At 40.8% G+C, this 19972-nt stretch overlaps 1 long non-coding RNA gene across 9 annotated transcripts in view; it reads right to left on the bottom strand.

Annotated features, from left to right (window-relative positions):
* Positions 1 to 19972, bottom strand: part of LOC140614155 (uncharacterized) — a 77543-nt gene that overhangs the window by 31220 nt on the left and 26351 nt on the right. For 6 of the 9 annotated variants that reach the window (XR_012015050.1, XR_012015058.1, XR_012015054.1 and 3 more), the window contains 2 exons: positions 8406 to 8598; positions 2218 to 2591 (listed from right to left, as the gene is read on the bottom strand). This is a non-coding gene — a long non-coding RNA (uncharacterized lncRNA). Of the gene's footprint in view, positions 1 to 2217; positions 2592 to 8405; positions 8599 to 19972 lie in introns of those variants that run through there. The other 3 variants (XR_012015057.1, XR_012015056.1, XR_012015055.1) reach the window with 1 other exon arrangement.

Raw genomic sequence — 19972 nt, 5'->3', positions numbered from 1 at the left:
TTCTGGCTTTTGGGGGCTATTTTTAAACTATTTTAAAAATTCTATCAAATTGTATTGTGGTATTAGCTTACATTGAATAAAAATGTACCTATTTTAAATGCATAATTCACTGGCTTTTGACAAATACATATACACACTGAGGGTGGCAGAGTATGCCGCCCCAAAATACATCACTGTGGTACGAGTGTTATTTTGAGTTAGAGGCACTTGAAAAATAGCAAATACAAGAAAAACACCCTGATCTTTCTTTTTCTTAAAAACAGGAGATGAAATTCCCACGTGAAAGATGTTCTTCCAGCACCAGAAGCAAAGGAAATTCCTCTTACCAAGGATGAGAAGTGGAGACCTAGAGAATTCTATACAAACAGACCTCGTTAAAATTACTCTTTGCTTCCTTTGGCCTCTTCCCACCTAGTGTAGTTACTTTTCAATAATTGCTTCTCTTTGTTCAACCTACTATCAAAGCCACTTCTTCGGGTCTTCACTCCTTATGAAGGTTCCCGTGTTAGGTAAAGCTTATACAAATGTGTGTGCTTTTCTCCTGTTAATCTGTTTGATGTCAATTTAATTCTCATGTCCAGCTGAAAAGCCCTAAGATGGGAGAAGCAACAATTTGCATCTTTACAATGTTGATGTAACCACTACCACAATCAAGACATAGGACATTTCCAGAAAGTTCCTTTGTCCCTTTGGAGTTAGCCTCTATGCTCCTCTAACCCCATCTCAGGAAACCAGTGATTTGCTTCCTGTCATCACAGATGAGTTTTGGGATTATACTCTATGCAACCTTTTGTGTCTGGCTTTTTTTGCACAGAATAATGTGTTTGAGATTTATCCATGTTGTATGTATCAATAGTTCATTCTTTTTATTGCTAAGCAGTAATCTAGTCTCTGAATATGGTACTACTTATTTATCTATTTACCTCTTGGTGAGCATTTACTACTTAATTCTGGTACCAATATTTTTTTGGTACTTCTCTCTGCATTTTTTCTCTCATAGATAGTTTACAGTGAGAACAGGGAAGGTGATATGTCACCAGAGCCCTAATTTTTCTAAGAATTCCAGGGTTGGGTTCAAGTAACATACTTAGTAGTAATTTGGCACCTGGTCAAATTCTTCTCCATGATATAAAATGGAATCACGTAGCTATACCATTTGTTTTCCTAAGCGCTCAGAGCTGTTGGTTTATGTGAACTCATAGACACTGCTCACCCCAGGCAGTTTCATTGATTCTGGGTTGCTATTTATTCCATTATAGTCTAGCTCAGTTATTCACTAAAAGCTTAAGTGACTCATTTAATAATATTTCTTTTGGCTACCTATACTTAACTTTTGTGTTTTATGGTATCATAACAGAATGGATAAGTTCAGCTATGTAGCTGATTCATAAAGCCCTTAAAATATCTCCAAGCTGCCAGTTATTCCCAGAGTTAGTTTTGTAAAGCAAGCTTGTGACACACACACACATTTTATATGTATATATATATATATATATATATATATATATATACCTTATATGTATACATATATATATATGTATCCTTTTCACTTTATATTAGAAAATAAAGACTATGCTATGCCAATAAAGCCTCTTGTAAACACTTTTTACTGGCAGCATATTAATCTTTTGTGTCTATGGGCCATAATTAACTTAATTATTTCTCTATAACTAAATTTTTAGGTTGTTTCCACTTTCCTCTCTAATATAAAAATACTCCAAAGACCATATGTGGGCACATATAATTCTCTGTATTGCTTTGTCTTCTTAACTGTTGGCTTTTGATCTTTTTAGGAAAGCATTTCCTGCCATGGCCTTGAATTTTCTTCCTTTCCCTTTACAGTGAATAAATGTCTATGCTAGGTCACTGATACAAATATTCATTTATAGGAGGGTTTCTGTGTCTAGGAACTCTGAAGAGAGTCCAGTGGCCTTTCAGTGCTCTTGGATTTAAGCAGAGACCATTACTTCTCAAATTTCTTAGCAGGCTCTCTGCTGTTAACCCAAAGCTCATCAATGTTAAGGGTAATATCCCATATCACAAATATCAATGTTGTCTAAGAGAGTTCTATCTCAGGTCACAGTACAATAGAATGTGGAATTGGGTGCTGGGGGAAAAAATCAACATTTTAGAAAAATCCACAATGACATTCAATAAAAAGTCATTTTCATTCTATAGAACTTCAAAGATCTGGTCATTTTGTTTGTAGTATGTGAATTTATTTTACCCACATTATTTACAAATTTAGAGGTCCAGTACTTGTTTTATCGTATTAAACAAAACAGGAGATTGCAAACAATGTATAAGATATTTATGCTCCTGGTTTTAGCTGACCATGAGCAGACTTCTCCAATGATAATTCAAATTTATTCACAAATCTTGCCCAGTTGCCTCTAATAGAATGTTTCTGAGGGCCTCAGGCAGGTGGAGACAATCACTGTGTCACAAATAAATTTGTATATAGTGGTTATGGTCTAGGAAACATTCTCTGTCATTAGTCATGGTAAAATAACATTTTTTTTCTCCTCTGGAAGTTGCCATTTATACTTATATCCTCCTCTTTTGGTCACACTCTGTTGAGATGGTCAGTACTGTGGAGAAGAGGAGAAATGTGGGGCTAGGGGCCAGGAAACCACCAGAAATATTTACTCTTTGGGGATGTTATTAATTATACATTATAAAATATACAGAGATTAAACATGTTTTCCAGGCCCAAAGGATGCCCCTTGGAGACAGAATGTGGGAAATTCCTGGCAGGAGACTGCTAAGGAAGACAATACCCTAATTCTGTGTATAAACTGACATAAGTTCTTGGTTCCTCCTAGGAAGTAGGTACATGGGTGGAATAGACCCAGAGAAACAAAGCAAAGTCTCTGAGTCCTGAATGACAATATAAATCTCTTAAGTCCCAGATCAACCCCTGATGACACATGAGTGAGTCTGACCCAAACAATACAATGAAGGCTTTGAAAACTCAACTGACATTGAAACCACCAAACACAGAATGTGAGGAAGGACCTGCAATCTGAACCTGAGTTGACTGCTTGCTATAACAGCAGGAATATGCTCCTTCCACTGTCTCCTGAAAATATGAATAGGGCCCATAGTCTTAAACATAACACGTATAGTCCACGTATAGTCCAACCCAAAATTCCTCAACAAAAATGAGTCAGAAAGATTTGCCAAATTTTAAAGAAAAAGGAAAATCAGATGTCAAACATAAAATTAACTGGAAAGTAGAATTATCAGTTAGATTTTAAAACTGTTATTATAACCATAATCAATGAGGTAAAGTTAAGCACTCTTAAAATGAATGGAAAGAAAAAAGATAGCACAAAATAAGAAACCATCAAAAGAAGCAAATGTAAAGTTGAGAAATGGAAAATACAGTATTTGAAATGAAAAAATTCACTGGATGAGATCCATAGCAGAATGGAAGTGACACGAAAGAGCCAATGAGCTTAAAGGTGTATCAATAGAAATTATCACGTTGGGATAACAGACAAAATATTTTAGAAAAATCAACAGAGCCTCAGGCTCCTGTGGAGGAACATCAAATGATCTACCATTCACATTACTGAAGTACCAGAAAAATAGATGAATGAGACTTGCAGAAAAAAAATTTGAAGAAATATTGTCTGAAAATAGCCAAATTAGATGAAAGACATGAACTTACAGTATCAAGAAGGTCAGTTAGCACCAAACAGGAAAAAACTCAAAGAAAACTATAACAGTATTTGAATAACTATGGATCAATAGCATATCTATAATTACATTAACCATAAATGGTCTAAGCACATTAACAATAATTGTCAGATTGGACGAGCAAAATGCCAACAAAAATTGAAGACCAGCTTTTAGCTATCTATTATTATCCTGCTTTAAATATGATATAAGTATGTTAGCAGTAAATCATGGGGGAAAATGTACTATGCAAACATTAATGACAAGAAACCTGGACTGACTATATTAATTTCAAACATCATAGACTTCACAACCAGAAAAATTACTAGGGATAAAGAAAAACATCATATGATGATAAAATGGTAAGTTGAGGAATGCCTGGGTGGCTCAGTGGTTGAACATCTGCCTTTGGCTCAGGTCGTGATGCTGGGGTCCTGGGATCAAGTCCCACATCCAGCTCCCAGCAGGGAACCTGCTTCTTCCTCTGCCTGTGTCTCTCATGAATGAATGAATGAATGAATGAATGAATGAATAAATAAATAAACAAACAAACAAATAAATAAAATCTTTTAAAAAATGGTAAGTTGACTAAAAAGAAGCAATCCTAAATATGTACTTCCTTAAAACTGGAGCTTCAAAATACGAGGCAAAAACTAATGGAACTAAGATGAAAAATAGACAAATCTATGCAAAACACTGAGAGGTTACACTGAAGGACTTGAACTTGATTATTCCCTCAATTATATGCAAGACCACAGCACACATGAAAAGATCTTAACATCACTTGTAATTAAAGAAATGAAAATGAAAATCACCAGATACCACTATACATTTATTCAAATTTCTAAAATTAAAAAAAAAAAGAAGATAATATGATTGAGTATCAAGTGCTGGTAAGGTTGCAGAACACCTGAAATTCTCACACATTGCTGGTAGGAATGAAAAATGGTGCAGCCACTTTAGAAAGTAGGAAGTTTCTTGTAAGTTAACATTTGACCTAGCTATCTCCTCCCCCAAATCTGTAAATGAGTGATCATAGCTGTTTTATTCATAATTCACAAAAATTGGAAAAGATGCCTTTCAGCTGGTGCCTGGGTAAACAATTGTGGTATAATCATGTAACAGAGTACTACCCAGCAGTGCAGAGGAGCAATATACTGAAACAAGCACCAGCATGGATGAATCTTGAATGTGTTATGCTAAGTGTAAGGAGCCTGACAAAAGGCTACATACAATCTCATTTATATGATATTCTAGGATACAACTACAGGATCAGAGAGCAAATTAGTAGTTGCTAGGCCTTAAGGGAGGGGAGGGCTTGAGTATAGGGGGGAAGCACGGAGGAATATTTGGAGGTGATGATGCTGTCCTATACCTGAGTGTTGTGATGGTTATACAAGTCTAGGTATTTGTCGAAATGCATAGAACTGTATGTTCCTTGAAAAATTGAACTTAACTATATGCAAATTTTAAAAAGAAATCTGAAGTTATTCTGCTGCTCTGAACCCTATCCTCAGCCATCTTCTCCATCTATGTTTTCTTGTGAATTCTATGTAAGCAGGAAATTAGGACAGGGAGAGAGAGAGTTGTTGAAGTCATGAGTCACTGGCCTCATCACACAACTGCTGTTGTGTGTTCTCATGCCCACAGGGCACTTTAGTAGGATGGTGTGCAGTTGGAAGTCTATCTGTAGCACATTTGCTGATTTTACTGTCCTGAGTCTTTTTGAGGAGGTGGCAAAGAGAATTAGAGGTTGCAGGGTGAAGAGAGGGCCACCGAATGTCCTGCACCTCTACTTTTGATGTGACAAGGAGAAATGAGTTGGCCATGAGCACGGCTGAGTTATTTTTCTGCAACTCATGCCAAGGAATATTGGCTAGGCAAGAATACCCTAGTAGTAAGAGGCTATGTGTACTGGCTGTAGGAAAGAGACTTTGAACAAGCTAGAAGAAGAAAATAATGATTCAGTGCTTTTGAGCTCCTATGTCCTGGCAATGCAACTGCAGGGTGACAAAAATGGATTAATCAGAATGAGGTGCATAGATAAAGGAAATCCAAGGGGTTTGCTCTGCTATTCGTCTAGGTGCCTAGAAAACACCCAAGTCTAGAGGCTCTGGAGGAGATTACAATTGAGATTTGGGATTTTGAGGAGAAGGATTGGGCAAGAGCAGAACTGAAGGATGGCCTAACTTTCAGCACCAGGCCATTTGGCAGTCTTCAGGCAGGAGTGAGCCTCCCTCATCTCACCCACACTGATTCAAATCTCTTCCTGGTTTTCCTCCTCCTTTAGGGTCCTTCTTAGTGCTGGACAAAAAGAACTCAGGAGGCTGGTAAGGGGGCTGGGACAAGATGGTTCTATTACAACTGCCCTTCCTCCACAGTTCAATCTACTCCTTTTTTTTTTTTTTTTCCTTTCCCTAAATTGAACACTTGATTGGGGATTTATAGTAGATTGGCCTATTTTCCCAAACAATGGAAAAGTATAGAATCTGCCTGGAATAAACAACAGGAAGATTCAACAGAGAATGGCCAAAGAGAATGGCTAAAAAAAAAAATCATACAGCTTCACACTTGTATCCAGTCAAGTTCAGACTTCTCAGTAGATGCTATATACAGGTAGTTTCACATCAAGTGCCTTTAGAATACACTAGTCATGCTGCATGGGAAGCAGCACCCCTTTCAACTGATCCTTGGTTGAGGGTGTCCTTGTACTCCAAAATCCAGTCCCAGATTTAGGAAGTGTTTCTTGGGGCAAAGGTAGTTAAAGGATTGATTCCACCTTGGGAGCATTTTGGAAGAAATATGTCAGGTGTCTAAACCAGCTTTGCTTTGATTTTTAGGATACAAGACATCATACTGATGATGTTAGTTTATCCAGCACCTCCAAATTTTGAAAGCAAGAATTGAAATGCATCGTGTGCCCACAATGAGCCAGAACTATGTTCTCCTAGAATTCCCACAAGGGTAAAAGGAAAGGATTATGAAGATAAAAACTTAAATATCGAATTGCTAGTAATATTAATTATGAGATTCTTTCTTTAAAAACTACGCCCTTTCTGCGGCTCTACAGAGTAACACAATTGAAGGCTCACATCTGTCTATTTAAAACAACATTTCCTATCATCTGCTAACCACCCCCTACCTGGCTTTCTTCTTTTCACCAGATTTCTTGGCAGAGGGAAGCTGACGAGACTGCCAAGGCATTCTTTTATTCTCTTCTTTTCTTTCTTTTTAAAAAAGATTTATTTATTTATTTGAGAGGGAGAGAGAGCACGCGTGTACGTGCAGATGGAGAGGCAGAGGGAGGGAATTTCAAGCAGACTCCCTGTTGAGCACAGAGCCCATCTTGGGGCTTGATCCTATGACCCATAAGATCATGACCTGATCTGGAATCACAAGTTGGATGCTCAACTGACTGAGCCACCAAGGTGCCCCTGGTGCCAAGGCTTTCTTAAATGTTTGGGCCTGAAAGTTCTCGCCAAATGCTAAGACAGTTTGTGGTTGTTCAGTTGAGCAGTAAAGTAGATGTTTTGCGTTATGAAAAATATATATCTTAAACATATGTAAGTGGCTTTCCCCAAGAAGAGAGCTGAGAAAATAGCTAATTCTCATCCACTATCTCTCACTAACTTTGGGGCAGCCGCTGTCTGCATACTCAGAGTTCACAAGTCCTTCACTCATAATTTCTGTGCCCATGGATCACTTTTTATGCAGATACTTGGAACTCTCCACCTGAGGGCTTTCTCTGGTGGTGGAGCAAGCTCAGCCTGTACTGGAGGAGGCTGGAAGTCCTGAAGATTTCATGCCCTCCTAGCAGCCCCCTACCAATTATGGACCAAGGTTGGAAGATAAATATCCCAACTGCTTCTTCCTTTGGATGAGACACTGAAATGTCTGTACCCAGTCTCCCAGAGGAACCCCAGGGGATTGAGTTCCATTAGCTCACAGCAATATTCTGCTGAGTAATGCATCTTATATTAGTTTCCTTTTCTTGCCTTTCTTACTTCCCCACTCCAAAACCAATGCTTTCTGGGATCACCTTCTAAATAAATTACATGCATCCAATCCTTGTCTCAGGGTGTGCCTAGTGGGAACCCATCCAATGACACATTTAAAAGAAGGGTGACATTTTCAACACTTTCACGTTCTCTGTTTACATTTGAAATCATGTATGTTAAATATGCATACAATGAGACTGCTGTCTACACAGAATCTTGTTTTATTAGTTGCAAGTCATGTTTCTCTCTTGAAAATGTCATCTTCCTTACTTTCTAGACACACAAAGGTATGTATGAGGTCCTACACATATTGCACAATTTCCCCTTCGAAATTGAATGCTTTTTCTTGAATGCTTTTTTGGTTAATAACCTCTTTTGGTTCACCTAATTCCAGGGGACTATTTCAAATTGTTTGAAATGGTTCAGATGGGGAACTGTGTGCTCTCTCCTTCCTCTCATTACGCTATGGCTAAATGGAACTAACGGAGCTACATACTCTGGGATTATCCTTGAGCATTCATAATTGAAGCAGAGGGACAGTGGCGGCTCTCAGTGAGAAGTGTGGCATTGTATCTCTAGGGAAAGAAATGACTTGATGTAGTTGAGTCTACCTCTTTGTGGGGTGGCAGGAGAGCGCTGTGTGAATAACAAGGAGAGCAGGGTACCTCCTCAAAAGCACTGTGTATATGAGTTATCCAGGTGTGTGATCATGTGTATACATACCTTTATAACAGTTACTCTACCAGAGAGGGAAGCAAACTCTGTTTTCTTTTGAGAAAGATATCCAAACGTCAGCTCTGGTCACTAATAGTTCAGAATTTGTTTGTTTGTTTTTCGAGAGTTGTGTGATTTTTCTTTCTCCTGGATTCCTTGCTTCTTCTTTCTCCTCTTCAATAACTGAGGGGTGCGTGAAACTCTGTGAAGTTTGGAAATTGGAAGAGTACAGTTACTAACCATTCTTTGAAATTGAAGGAGTGAGTTTATTACCTCAGCTTGTGTGTGAGATGAGCTTTAATAATGCCCTTCCTCCTCCAACCAAGATATACACATTGTAATCCCTAGAACCTGCAAATGATACCTCCCATGGCAAAAGGGGCTTTGCCAATGTGACTAAGTGAAATACCTTAAATCCATTATCATGGATTATCCAGATGGGCCAGAAAGGTAATCAGAATGTCTTTATAAGGGTGCCCGACTGGCTCAGTTGGAAAAGCCTGACTCTAGATCCCCAGATTGTGGGTTCAAGCACAATGTTGGGGGCAGACATTACTAAAATAAATAGATTAATGAATTTAAAAATATGTCCCTAAAAGAAGGAGGCAGAGGGAGATTTTAACACAGAAGACGAACAGGCAATGCGGCAGCAGAAGCAGTGTAATGGGGCCACAAGCCAAGGGACGCCCCCAGCCACCAGAAACTGCAAGAAGCAAGGAATGGATTCTCTTCTAGACCCTCCAGAGTGAACCAGTCCTCTTAACACCTTGATTTTAGCCTTGGAAGACTCATTTCGAACCTCTGAACTCAATAATGGTAAGAGAATAAATTTGTGTCATCTAAAGCCACTAAAGTTGTGGTAATTTGTTATAGCGGCAACAAGAAATGAATGCAAGGCCTCAAAACTGCTGAACCTGCTTGAAAAGTTGTACCAGATGGTTGATGAACTGTCATGTGAATTGTTCAGAGAAGTTTTTTCTCTGAACAAACTAGTTTCGACTCATACATTCCTGTCACTGGTGAAGGCTTACAGAGGATATTCACAGATACAGAGAACAGAACAAAGTCTGGAGTGATTAGGTGGCTAAGGGAGAGGAGGGGAGAGGATCATGCCTGAAAGTGAAAGAGGTCCCATTTCGGTCCACGCAAAACAGTGATGGACTACGTAGCAGCTCACCTGGTCATGCCTGAGAAATCCCAGGTGATGATGTGGGACAGCAGACCATACAACTCTGAGGCATTAATTTTAGGAACCTGGCTGAAGGTGTTTGGTGTGATTCAAAGTTCCTCTGCAGCCATCCTTTGCTGGTAATTTTTAGTTTTCTGTATATAGATGAGTTTTATACGAAAGCTAGATTTTGTTGGGTGGGCATGGGGGATAGGAGGGTAGGTACAATTTGGCTGAGTCCCACCTATTTTATTATTTTTAAAAGATTTTATTTATTTCTTTGAGAGAGAAAGAGAGAGCATAAGCAGGGGGAGCAGCAGGCAGAGAGAGGGAGAAGCAGACTCCCCGCTGAGCAGAGAGCCTGATGCAGGGTTCAATCCCAGGACCCTGGGATCATGACCTGAGCAGACACTTAACCGACTGAGCCACCGAGGCACCCCTCTCCACCTATTTTAAACTCCATTATTTCTCTGAGCTCTTCCTTGAAGCATGAGTGGTGACTACTACATTGCAATAGACTTTACTTGTGCTGGGAACCTTACACATTATTTAAATTAATACCATAATTCAGTGAGGGGAATATTACAGAGGCCTGATTATACATGAATAAGGCTCAAACAGATTAAGTACAGTGTCTGGGTTATGTAGCTAGAACATAGTCGAGCTGAGATTTAAACCCAGGTCTAGAAGACACAAGACACAAAATGTGACCTTGATTGATATGCCCCACTGCCTCTCCTAGCCCAAGTACCCTGAAATGGCTCTTGGGCTCTTCCTCCTCCTCTAGTTCTTTTTCTTCTGCCCCAAATCCTACTCTTCTGTCAGCACTGGAGGCCACCAAAGGTGGAGGGATGAGAGGGCACAGCCTGTGCCCACCCAAATCATCTCACGCCTTCCTCCTTCTTCATGCACAAACCATCTATGTGCTCTGAAGAGAGTTCATACAAGCAGAACAATGAAATGTTTCATTTCATATTGTCCTCACTCACAGCTGTGAGCAATAACAACTACAAACACTACCATAGCCACCACCAAACAGCCAATAATGCACGTGAATCATGGTATGTGCATTGTCTTTTTGTTGTCACAGCAGCCCTAAAGGCAGGTAATGTGATCCCATTTTATAGAGAAGAATGCCAGGGCTCAAAGAGGTCAAACAAATAGAAAGTCTCCTGCTCATTTCATTCCAAATCCACTTCCCAGTTAATCAGTGAGAATCTATTGAGCATCGCAAAGCATCCCAGGCATCTTTGAAGCCTTGGTCACCACTGCCTGGGTCAGACTTTGATGGTGTTAGGGCTGTTTTGTACACATTCAGTTGGCTAGTTTTAGCAAGAAATTGTCACTTTTATGTAGTGACAGTTCACAGTCACCTCTGCCTTCACGGGAAATCAATGTCCTTTCAAAATTCTTCTTCCATCTAAAGAATAGAACGGCCTCTCTTATAGCTCCAACCGCCCCGTTTTGCATTAGGGCACAAGGCTGCTTTGAATACAGACTGCCTATTTTATCCATTCATTCAATAAATATTTATCAAGGATTTACAACATGCTGGGCACTTTATTAGGTGATAAGAATGTAAAGGTGAGCAAAACAAACATGGAACCAACAGCGTAGTAGGGAAGAAAGACAAGTAAATCATCAAAAGTACATAAGTGATTGGGCTTTCTCTCTAGCTACCCAGCTGAGCACAGCTGTTTTTAAATTACCTGGGATTTAATTTGTAGGTATGACTGAGTGACAACATGGAGAGGTCAATGCCATTAAAAGAAAAGTTTATTGGGGAGCCTGGCTGGTACAGTCGATCAAGCATGGGACTCTCAATCTCAGGGTTGTGAGTTCGAGCTCCATGTTGGGTATAGAGATTACTTAAATAAATCAAAACTTAAAAAAAAATAAAAGAAGAATGTATTACTTACAGCTGCTATGAGAAGGGGGTATGCTGGGTCATGCAAGGCCACATGTCAGTCAGTAGGCAGAGGGAGTGAGCAGAGGTGAGAGCCTTTATTACTACAGCTGTGAGGAGTTGTTAGGTGAGGACATACCCTAATTGGGCAGAAGCAAAACACAGATATGGGGATTTGTGGTTGGAGGGTTTGTGATATGATATCTATGCAACCTGCAAATAACACAGGGGTCATATAGGTGTAAAAACTTTAGCCATTGGTTTGGTTCATGTTTTGAAGATGCCAAAACATAAAGTTACAGAAAACCAAGAACTACTACAGCAGCCTTGAGCAGGAGCCGCCCCCCACCCCACCCCTTCTGAGGATATTTGAGAAATGGTTGCTATTGTTGTATGCCATTGAGAGTTTGGGGTCTCTACACAGCAACAGCTGACCAATACTGTATCCTTGGCAGTTGCAAAGAATTGACCTTCACAAAGAATGATCCAAGAAAATTAATGCCCTATCTTCACTCTTTTCTCTCCCTTCAAGGGCCTTCCAGAGGCCAGAAGGCAAAAAAAAAAAAAAAAAAAAAAAAAGAAGAAGAAGAAGAAGAAGAAAAAACAACCCATTAATGTAGTCCATATAGATGAGCCCCCTGGGGCAGAGAATAGGAAGGCACAGGTGGAGACTACTGAGCTTAGAAACCTAAAAGCTAAGTAAAAATGAGCTGTGAATGGAGCAAGTTCTAGGCTAACAATGCAGCAGGTGCAAAGGTCCTTGGGTGAGAGGCAGCATGCTGTCTTGGGGGAAATGGGCTGGTGTGACAGGAAGACAGAGAAGAATAGGGGGACTAGTGAGTAACAAGAGTGGAGTGGTAGGCAAGGACCTTTCCTTGTACCTCCTTATGGGCCATGTGAATTATTTTGCCCAGAATCTTAAAAGAGTTTTCAGCAAGGATAATGGATGGCATCATTGCATTCATGTTTTTAAAAAAGACACTCTGGTTGCTGGACCGATGATGGGAGAGGAGGGAAGAAATACGGGGAGGCCAGCTAGGAGGCCATTCAAGTGTACATCTTTAAATACTGAGCTTTAGCTGCTGAGCCAGCCAAGCAACTGCATCAGCTACCTGGGGCACAAAGGGGATGCGAGTGCCAGGGAGGGGCTGTGGACAAAGCCAGGGCACAGCTGATGGGAACGGTCTCAAATGGCAGGGCAGAAATCAGCTGGCCCCTGTGACCAGAGGAGGAAACACTCTTCTCCAGCTGGAGAGACCTTGAGTCAAAGTCTTTCCATGTCAAATAGTTTCATAGAAACTCACCAAGTAACCAGGAGAAATGCTCTGCTTCTGGGGACTGCGGCTGCCCCCAGGGACCCCCTAAGGATGAGTCGGCTTTCTTCCTGGGCTTGTTTGAAGGAAGGCTTTTCATTTGCTCCTTCTCTTTGGCTCCCCAGGAGGAACTAGAGCAAAGGGAAGTTTCCTGGAGCCTGAAGTTAAAACACACAGGACACACTACTTCACCTCGCCCCCATCCCCGGCTGCTGCTGCTGTCTCATTGCTCCCCGATGGGATGTCATGGGGTAGGGGGAACTTGCAGTTCCCTGGGGGATCTCCCTGTTGTCAGCCTAGCAGCAGTCGCTCCCTGGGCCCTCTGGGAATTGACCACAGGGAGGAGAGCATCACAGAGAAAACTGCTTGCACCAGGATTCTTCGCTTCCTCGCTTCCCTCTCCTGGCTCCTCTTGTACACTTAGCTAGCTCCCTTTTCTTTTTCTTTCCTGCTCTGTTTGCTGCCCAAGTAATAACCCACTTCACTCTAATTTCCTGACTGGATAATCATTTCCGTCAGGCACGAGAGATGACCAAATTAATGAAATTCCTTGTCAATAAAGAAAGGACATTTATTAAATGGAAACTGTGCTTAAATACAACAGAGCGCATCGCTCAAGGCTAAGGGTTCAGAAGAATAAAGGAATTATTTTGAGGAATGTTTCGTTTGGGGGGATTTGTATTAAACATCAATATGTTCTGTCTGTAGAGATTCCCTGCTTCATGGAGCAGTGGAGCACACAGAAGAGGGGGTGGAATTTGGAGGCGAAGCACCTGGAACCTGGAGCCAGATTGACCTTCTCCTGTGCCACAGACTGCGTAGCCTTGGGAAGGTTACTTAATCTCTCTGCCTCCATTTCCCCATCCACAAAATGGGCAAACTTATAATATCCTGCTTATGTGACTTTGTCCTAGGAAGTGGATGCATTTATATCATATGTTCAAAATCATGCTAGGCAGGTGGCAAGCATGTATAAGTGTGTGTTGCTATTGTTAGCCTAAAATGAGGTCAGTAACACACATTTGGGCCCAGTAAAGTATTAAGCTCATTTTATGAATTATAAGACTCAGGAAGTTCCTTTCAGATCTAAAACGGTCCTAAGAACATAGGGAAATACAACTTGAGAATTCTGTTGCTTTTTTAGATCATACATTCAACAGAAAAATTTACAGTTGGGGTAAAACAGAAGCCACGGATAAGAATAGAAATCCTGTCACTGTTCCATATAAGAGTTGACAGACTTGAAATGAAACAGAAATAATGATGACAATAATGATAATTCAGCTGAACAGAACAAACAGCCCCCACCCCCCAATCACTGAACATTTTATCTTTCTGGTCTCCTCCTAAAATGGTCTACAGATGCATAAAATGTGTTTCTTCTTGGCTACTACAGCCTCAGTTGCCATCGCTGAGTAGAAATATTGCCTTTCTGCAGTGATTTAGTCACTGAGAGAGTAGCTGAAGTATACAGCACAGGTGATAGGAATCTTTCCGGACATAGGCTCTGTCTTCAAATATGCAGACTCTGGGGGCTTGAGGAGAAGCTGCCACCCCAGCTGGTGTGGCCAGCTGCATGCATCCGAGGCTCAAGAGCTGTGGAAGGGGAAGGAGGATTGGTAGCAGGAGCTGGAGGGGCTGTGGGGTGGTCGCCGCTCCATGTCAACTCGGGGATTGGGCAGGTCAGTGAGAACATGCAGGAGCTGCCACAGTGCCAACCCACACCCACCTTCAGAGCATAAAATAAGTGGCTGCTGCTTTCCTTCCCTTTTCTAAAACTCACAGAATTTTTCTTCTGGCAAACTCAATCCGGGACCAGACAGAGAAGAACATTTTGGGGAATGTAGTTCCAGCTAAGCTAAGGTGGCAAAACAAAGCTGCTACATGTGGAAAAGGGTGTGGATTCAGAAAGAGCTAAGATATTTGGGGTCAATGATGCAAATGACCACAGGTAATAACAGAGGAAGTGATTCAGCACTTTGAGGCGTAGTTGCCTACCATTACCTGTTCTTGCTCATCAAGAGTGAAGATTGCAATGCCCTCATCAACTTTGTAAATGGGCTTCTCTCCTCTCTGGAGAAAGCAATACATGTGGATTTTAGTGGGCCTGATAGACAGAAGAAGGCAAGGTAGGGAGTAAATATATAAGAAATGGGCCCACAGGGGAAGATGACGGTGCTGTTGACAATCCATGTGATATCTGCAGACCATATCATATACCTTTGCTGTGAGTCAAGAGGAAATGTGGGCCACCTTGTTTACATCTATCCTTGGTGAGAGTTACACAAAAGTAATTGGAGAAAGTGAGGCAGAAAAACCTTAAATGACAAAGGAGCAATCAGGCAATCCAGGAGGAGCCCTGGATTTGGGGTCAGGGAACTGGATCACATTTCTGGTGGGTTACAACTGGTTGTAAGCTCTGAGGAGGTTTCAGAGTTTCCTCTGGTTCCTCATCTGTGAGTGGAAGCACTGGACCAAAGAAATGTCTAGCTGCCTTCTACGTATTATGAGCCAAAGGAGCCCTTAGCTGATCCTGTGACCTCTGCTGTGCTATGTGCCGCCATGCCTCTCTGTCTCCTGTTTGCAGCTGTGTGCTTAGACTTTGAGGGAGGGGCAGATGTACCCAGATTAGATACCCAAGGAGTGGATCCTCTTGCTAGAAAAGCTGCTGTATAACTTGCTTAATACAATTTACCTCATTTGTGTCTCAGTTTCTTCTTCTTTTTCTGACTCAAAGGGGTATAGATATGTGGATATGTGAACTCCACTCTGCTCCTTGGAATAAATCAACTTTTCAAAGCGAGGAATTGTGCTAATTTTGTCTTCCTGGCATCAGAAGGAACAAAACAAGGGTGAGGGAAGAAGGACACTTATATGGTGTTAGGGGTGGAAAAGGCTTGAGCTGCATGTTTGAAGGGAAATGGAGGAAAATAAATCCTTGCAAAACCCAACAGTGCTGTGATTCACAAGCAAAACTTGCTTCTGAATTGGAGCATAGAGAGTGGTATGCATGTGACCGTGTGTCTCTCCAGCTGGGATTTTTTTTTCTTTAATTGAGAGTTTTTTAGATCGGAAAATGCATACATATCCTTACTGTAAATTAGGGATTGAAAGCTATAGAATCCAGGATCACCTAATTAACTCCTGCTCTGCAGAACCACCATGGCGTATGAGTAAAATGAACAGTGTTGATGGCACATTATTCAATGAGCAGAACTATTCCCAAATAGTCTTGGGAATTACCCTGCCTTTCCTGGCCAAGCAACCACTTGGGAGCAGGACTTCCTTTCTCCTAGTAGAAGAAACTACATCTAAGATCAGCTTTCTATAGGATCTTCTATAATCTCAGAGGTCAAATTTCCCACAGACTCAGAGCAGCTGGCTTCTCAGACAATTCCTATAAACAGCTGGCATTCCAAATTCAGACTGCTTGGCAGTAAGAATTCTTTTTCTCCCTGCCCCCTTCCCTGGCTCTAGCAATGTGAAAATGAAGAGCTGACAAGACGGAAGGGCTATTTCCTCTGGAACAAAGCCTACATTGTGTTAGCAGATGCCACAGCTGTATTTGTTTAGGTCATCCAGAAAGTGCACACTGAGACCCAATTCCAAGGGCGAGACATGCATTGGGGATAGCATCTGAGAAAAGTAAGTGGCAGGGGGGCTCAGCAGGGAAAGCTCAGACCACACTACGGACGGGACACTTGTATCAAGAGAAGTGGAAGGTGGGCAGGTGAGGGAGGAAGAACCTCAGACAGTTGCATTGTACTTACAAGTAGAATAAAGAGTTTAACAGTATGCAAAAAGGAAGCGCCTACATGGTTTCCACCAGGATTAAATGGGATGAGTTTTGTAGTTCTTATAATCCTCTTCACAAAAGAATGCAATTTCAGTTTCATTGGCCATTCTTGCTGCTTTAGGAGTCCTGTCTTCCTTTAGATGAAAATCTGTCATCATCTCCCAAACTCAACAGAAGTTCAGTTGCCTTTGGTTTATAAGCTTGGGGAATAATCTTTTGCTTATCACACTTATAATTTCTGAATGGCAGTGAGAGGCTAGTCCTCAAAGGTTCATCTTGCTTTAGAAATACTATAAATTCCTAAGTACAGTTTGGTCCAAATTAACTCTGTGACACACTACAGATTTGAAATTGTAGTGCTCGAATGAATGAATGAGGTGACCTATAATGGGAGCTTTCTTTGGAAGCCAGGTAAAAAATATTCTTTCAATTCTGCAATTTCATTCATAGGTAAGTCCCCTGGGATTCTCGCATATATGTACCTGGAGAACTATTCCCGTGCATCCCCTGATGGAGCTCTGAGATAGTTTTGGCAGCCCAATGGAGAAAGCCAACATAGCTTGGCCATAGAGGAGTTCCACACTGGGCAAAAATGGCCAGGCTCTATACCTGTATGATTTTCAGTCATTGACTGGAGGCTGCTTGAGGACAGCATGCCCTTACTAGAGATCCCAGAGCCCCTCAAAGAGGAGGCTGTCAACTAGCTACACTCCTCATGGCAAATCTCTCTTGAATGAAGCGTGAGAGGGGATACTCTGGCTTCCTCACTGGCTCTGACATGCCTTTTAATAGGATAATGAACGATGAAGTACACTATAAATTTCTTGTGAGTTTTTCCTTTCTTCAACCAAGTCTATTCCATACTCTTCACAATGTGATCTTGAGAATTAGTCCTGAAATTTGGTGCATAAATGGGAGAGTCCAAATCACAGCATGATGTGATTAGCCCAAAAAGGCCACTGGTCCTCATTTCCTTGCTCTCCAGAGGACGCCATGGTGATTCTGTAGCTGGGAAGGAGAAGACTTGCAGTACATGGCTATGCCTACAACACCAGTGGTGAACCAGGCCTTGGCCTTTTAAACTACTCTAACAACTCATATAAGGTACTCTTCAATACATTGCTAAATTAATTAAATAGTTTATTTTTCAGCAGTCACAAAGATGGTCATCTTCAGTGAAATGACACCTTTTTAAAGTACAATTTGCATAAAATCTGTAAGAGCGATAGAGTGGGTGGGTTTCCATCACATTTAGAAAGACAGTGTTGCTCATGCTTTTCAGAGACAGTGTAGAGAAGACTTAAAACAATTTAAAAGAAAAAGAAAAGTGCTATATAGAGTTCTATAGAATCCCACTTCTATAAATTTTAAGCAGGCCTTGTAGCATCAAGTACAATGATCCTTCTGTCCTCAAACTGAGGCTGGAACCCTACACAAGATGTGGTCTGACAACATTCTTCTGCCCCATTCTTCTAACTCTCTCTATACTTCAGGGGCTAGAAGTCTATGAAATATCTTTCTCAGGACCTCTGGTTTCCAGCCCCATGGATGTCATTTACATTCTGTTAATGAAAAGCACTTACACAAAGGTGGAGTAGAGGTAGACACCATTTCTTCTTCCTTTAGTGCAGACAGCAGATGGATATGGGCTTTGCACAGATGCAATTTAACTTTCACATCTGAGTTTTCCTGATCTTAACCTGACCTACGGCTACAGAAGAGTTGGGAAGTTAGCAGTGAGGTCCAACATCTTACTGCCCCCTGTGGGATAGCAGCATTTCTCCATCTTAAGAGGCTATAATTGTAGCAGTAAAGCTGAAAGCTAACACCTGCTTCCTGCCTCTAATTTCTCCAGCCCTTCCAACAGTTTTGTGCTCATGAAATTGTTTATACTGAGGTCTCATTTTCTCTGAAATACCTCAGCTGATTTCAGATTCTTTTTTCTTTAAAAACAAAGGATTTTATTTATTTATTCATGAGAGACACACAGAGAGAGAAAGAGGCAGAGACATAGGCAGAGGGAGAAGCAACTCCCCTTGAGAAGTCTGATGTAGAACTTGATCCCAGGATCACAATCTCAGCCAAAGGCAGATGCTCAACCATGGTGCCATCCAGGTGCCCTGGTTTCAGGTTTTCTGAATGATAGCAATGTGTGCATAATATTTCCCTCCAGTTCTCCATCTTTATGGTGACCATCTTCTGAAATTTCACGGAACACTAAGTCCTAAGCAACCATTTAATTCTGAGGCCGACATGACCGTGAGGACACTTCTTCCTTATATCAAGTCCAATTCTTCCTATTTATCATTCTCCTTTGAAGTAGCTCTAGCATTTGCGGACCATTCAGAATTAATGTGATCCTTTTTCCAGATGGCCATCATGCAAATATTTGAAATAACTTTTTATTTCCTTCTACCTGCCAACCACCTGCCCAATATTTTCTTCTCCAGGCAGTGTGACCTTAGTTTCTCTGTGGTTTTCTTATATCTGGATACTTCTAAGAATGAGTTGTCTAGTAATTCATATGACTCTGATTTCTTTAGTTAAAATATTCCTTATAAATTTTAGCCAATACTTGATGCTTTCAGGTGGAAATAAAGTCAATAAGTGGTCCATAAAAAAATAAATTAAATGGCTATGTTTGGGGGGAAAAGCAAACTGTAGGGACGCCTGAGTGGCTCAGTGGTTGAGTGTCTGCCTTCGGCTCAGAGTTTAATCCCGGGTCCGGGGTCAAGTCCCACATTCAAATTCAACTAAAAGGAAATAAAAATACAAGTAACACAGTGATCTTCTTTCATACTCATCAGACTGAGAAAATGATTAAGAATGATAACAGTAATTTCTAGTGGGAATATGGCTAAAATTTTCCACTCATGTTTTTATAATGCCAAAGTAGAATATTAATACATTTTCTGAACATTCATTCTGGATGGTGAAACACTGGTGAACCGAACATTGGTGAAAATGAAAATTACATAGCCCTCTGACCCTAAGGTTTCAATCCTGGAAGCTTATCCCTAAAAATATAATACATATTGGTATTACAAAACTCATACCTTTCAAAAAAGTTCACTCAAAATGTATCATTGATCTAAATGTAAAACTATCATTTTTAGAAGATAATATAGGAGAAAATCTAGAGGATCTTGGGCTTGGTGGTGAGTTCTTAGATACAACAACAAAAGTATAATCTATTAAAGAAAAAATTGATAAGGTGTACTTTAGTAAAATTAAATTTTTTTGCTCTCTGAAAGACACTGTTAGGGGAGTGAAGTGACAAGCCACCGATTGGGAGAAAATATTGGCAAAATATATATACAGGGAAGGACCTGTATCCACATATATGGTTAATGAAGCAAATATAATGTTCCTTTAAAACCATAAGAAACAAAC

The sequence above is a fragment of the Canis lupus genome, chromosome 22 (genome assembly GCF_048164855.1).
Source record: "Canis lupus baileyi chromosome 22, mCanLup2.hap1, whole genome shotgun sequence".
NCBI classification, from domain to species: domain Eukaryota; kingdom Metazoa; phylum Chordata; class Mammalia; order Carnivora; family Canidae; genus Canis; species Canis lupus.
The sequence above is the reverse complement of the archived record's forward strand: the minus strand, read 5'-3'. Positions and strand labels throughout refer to the sequence as shown.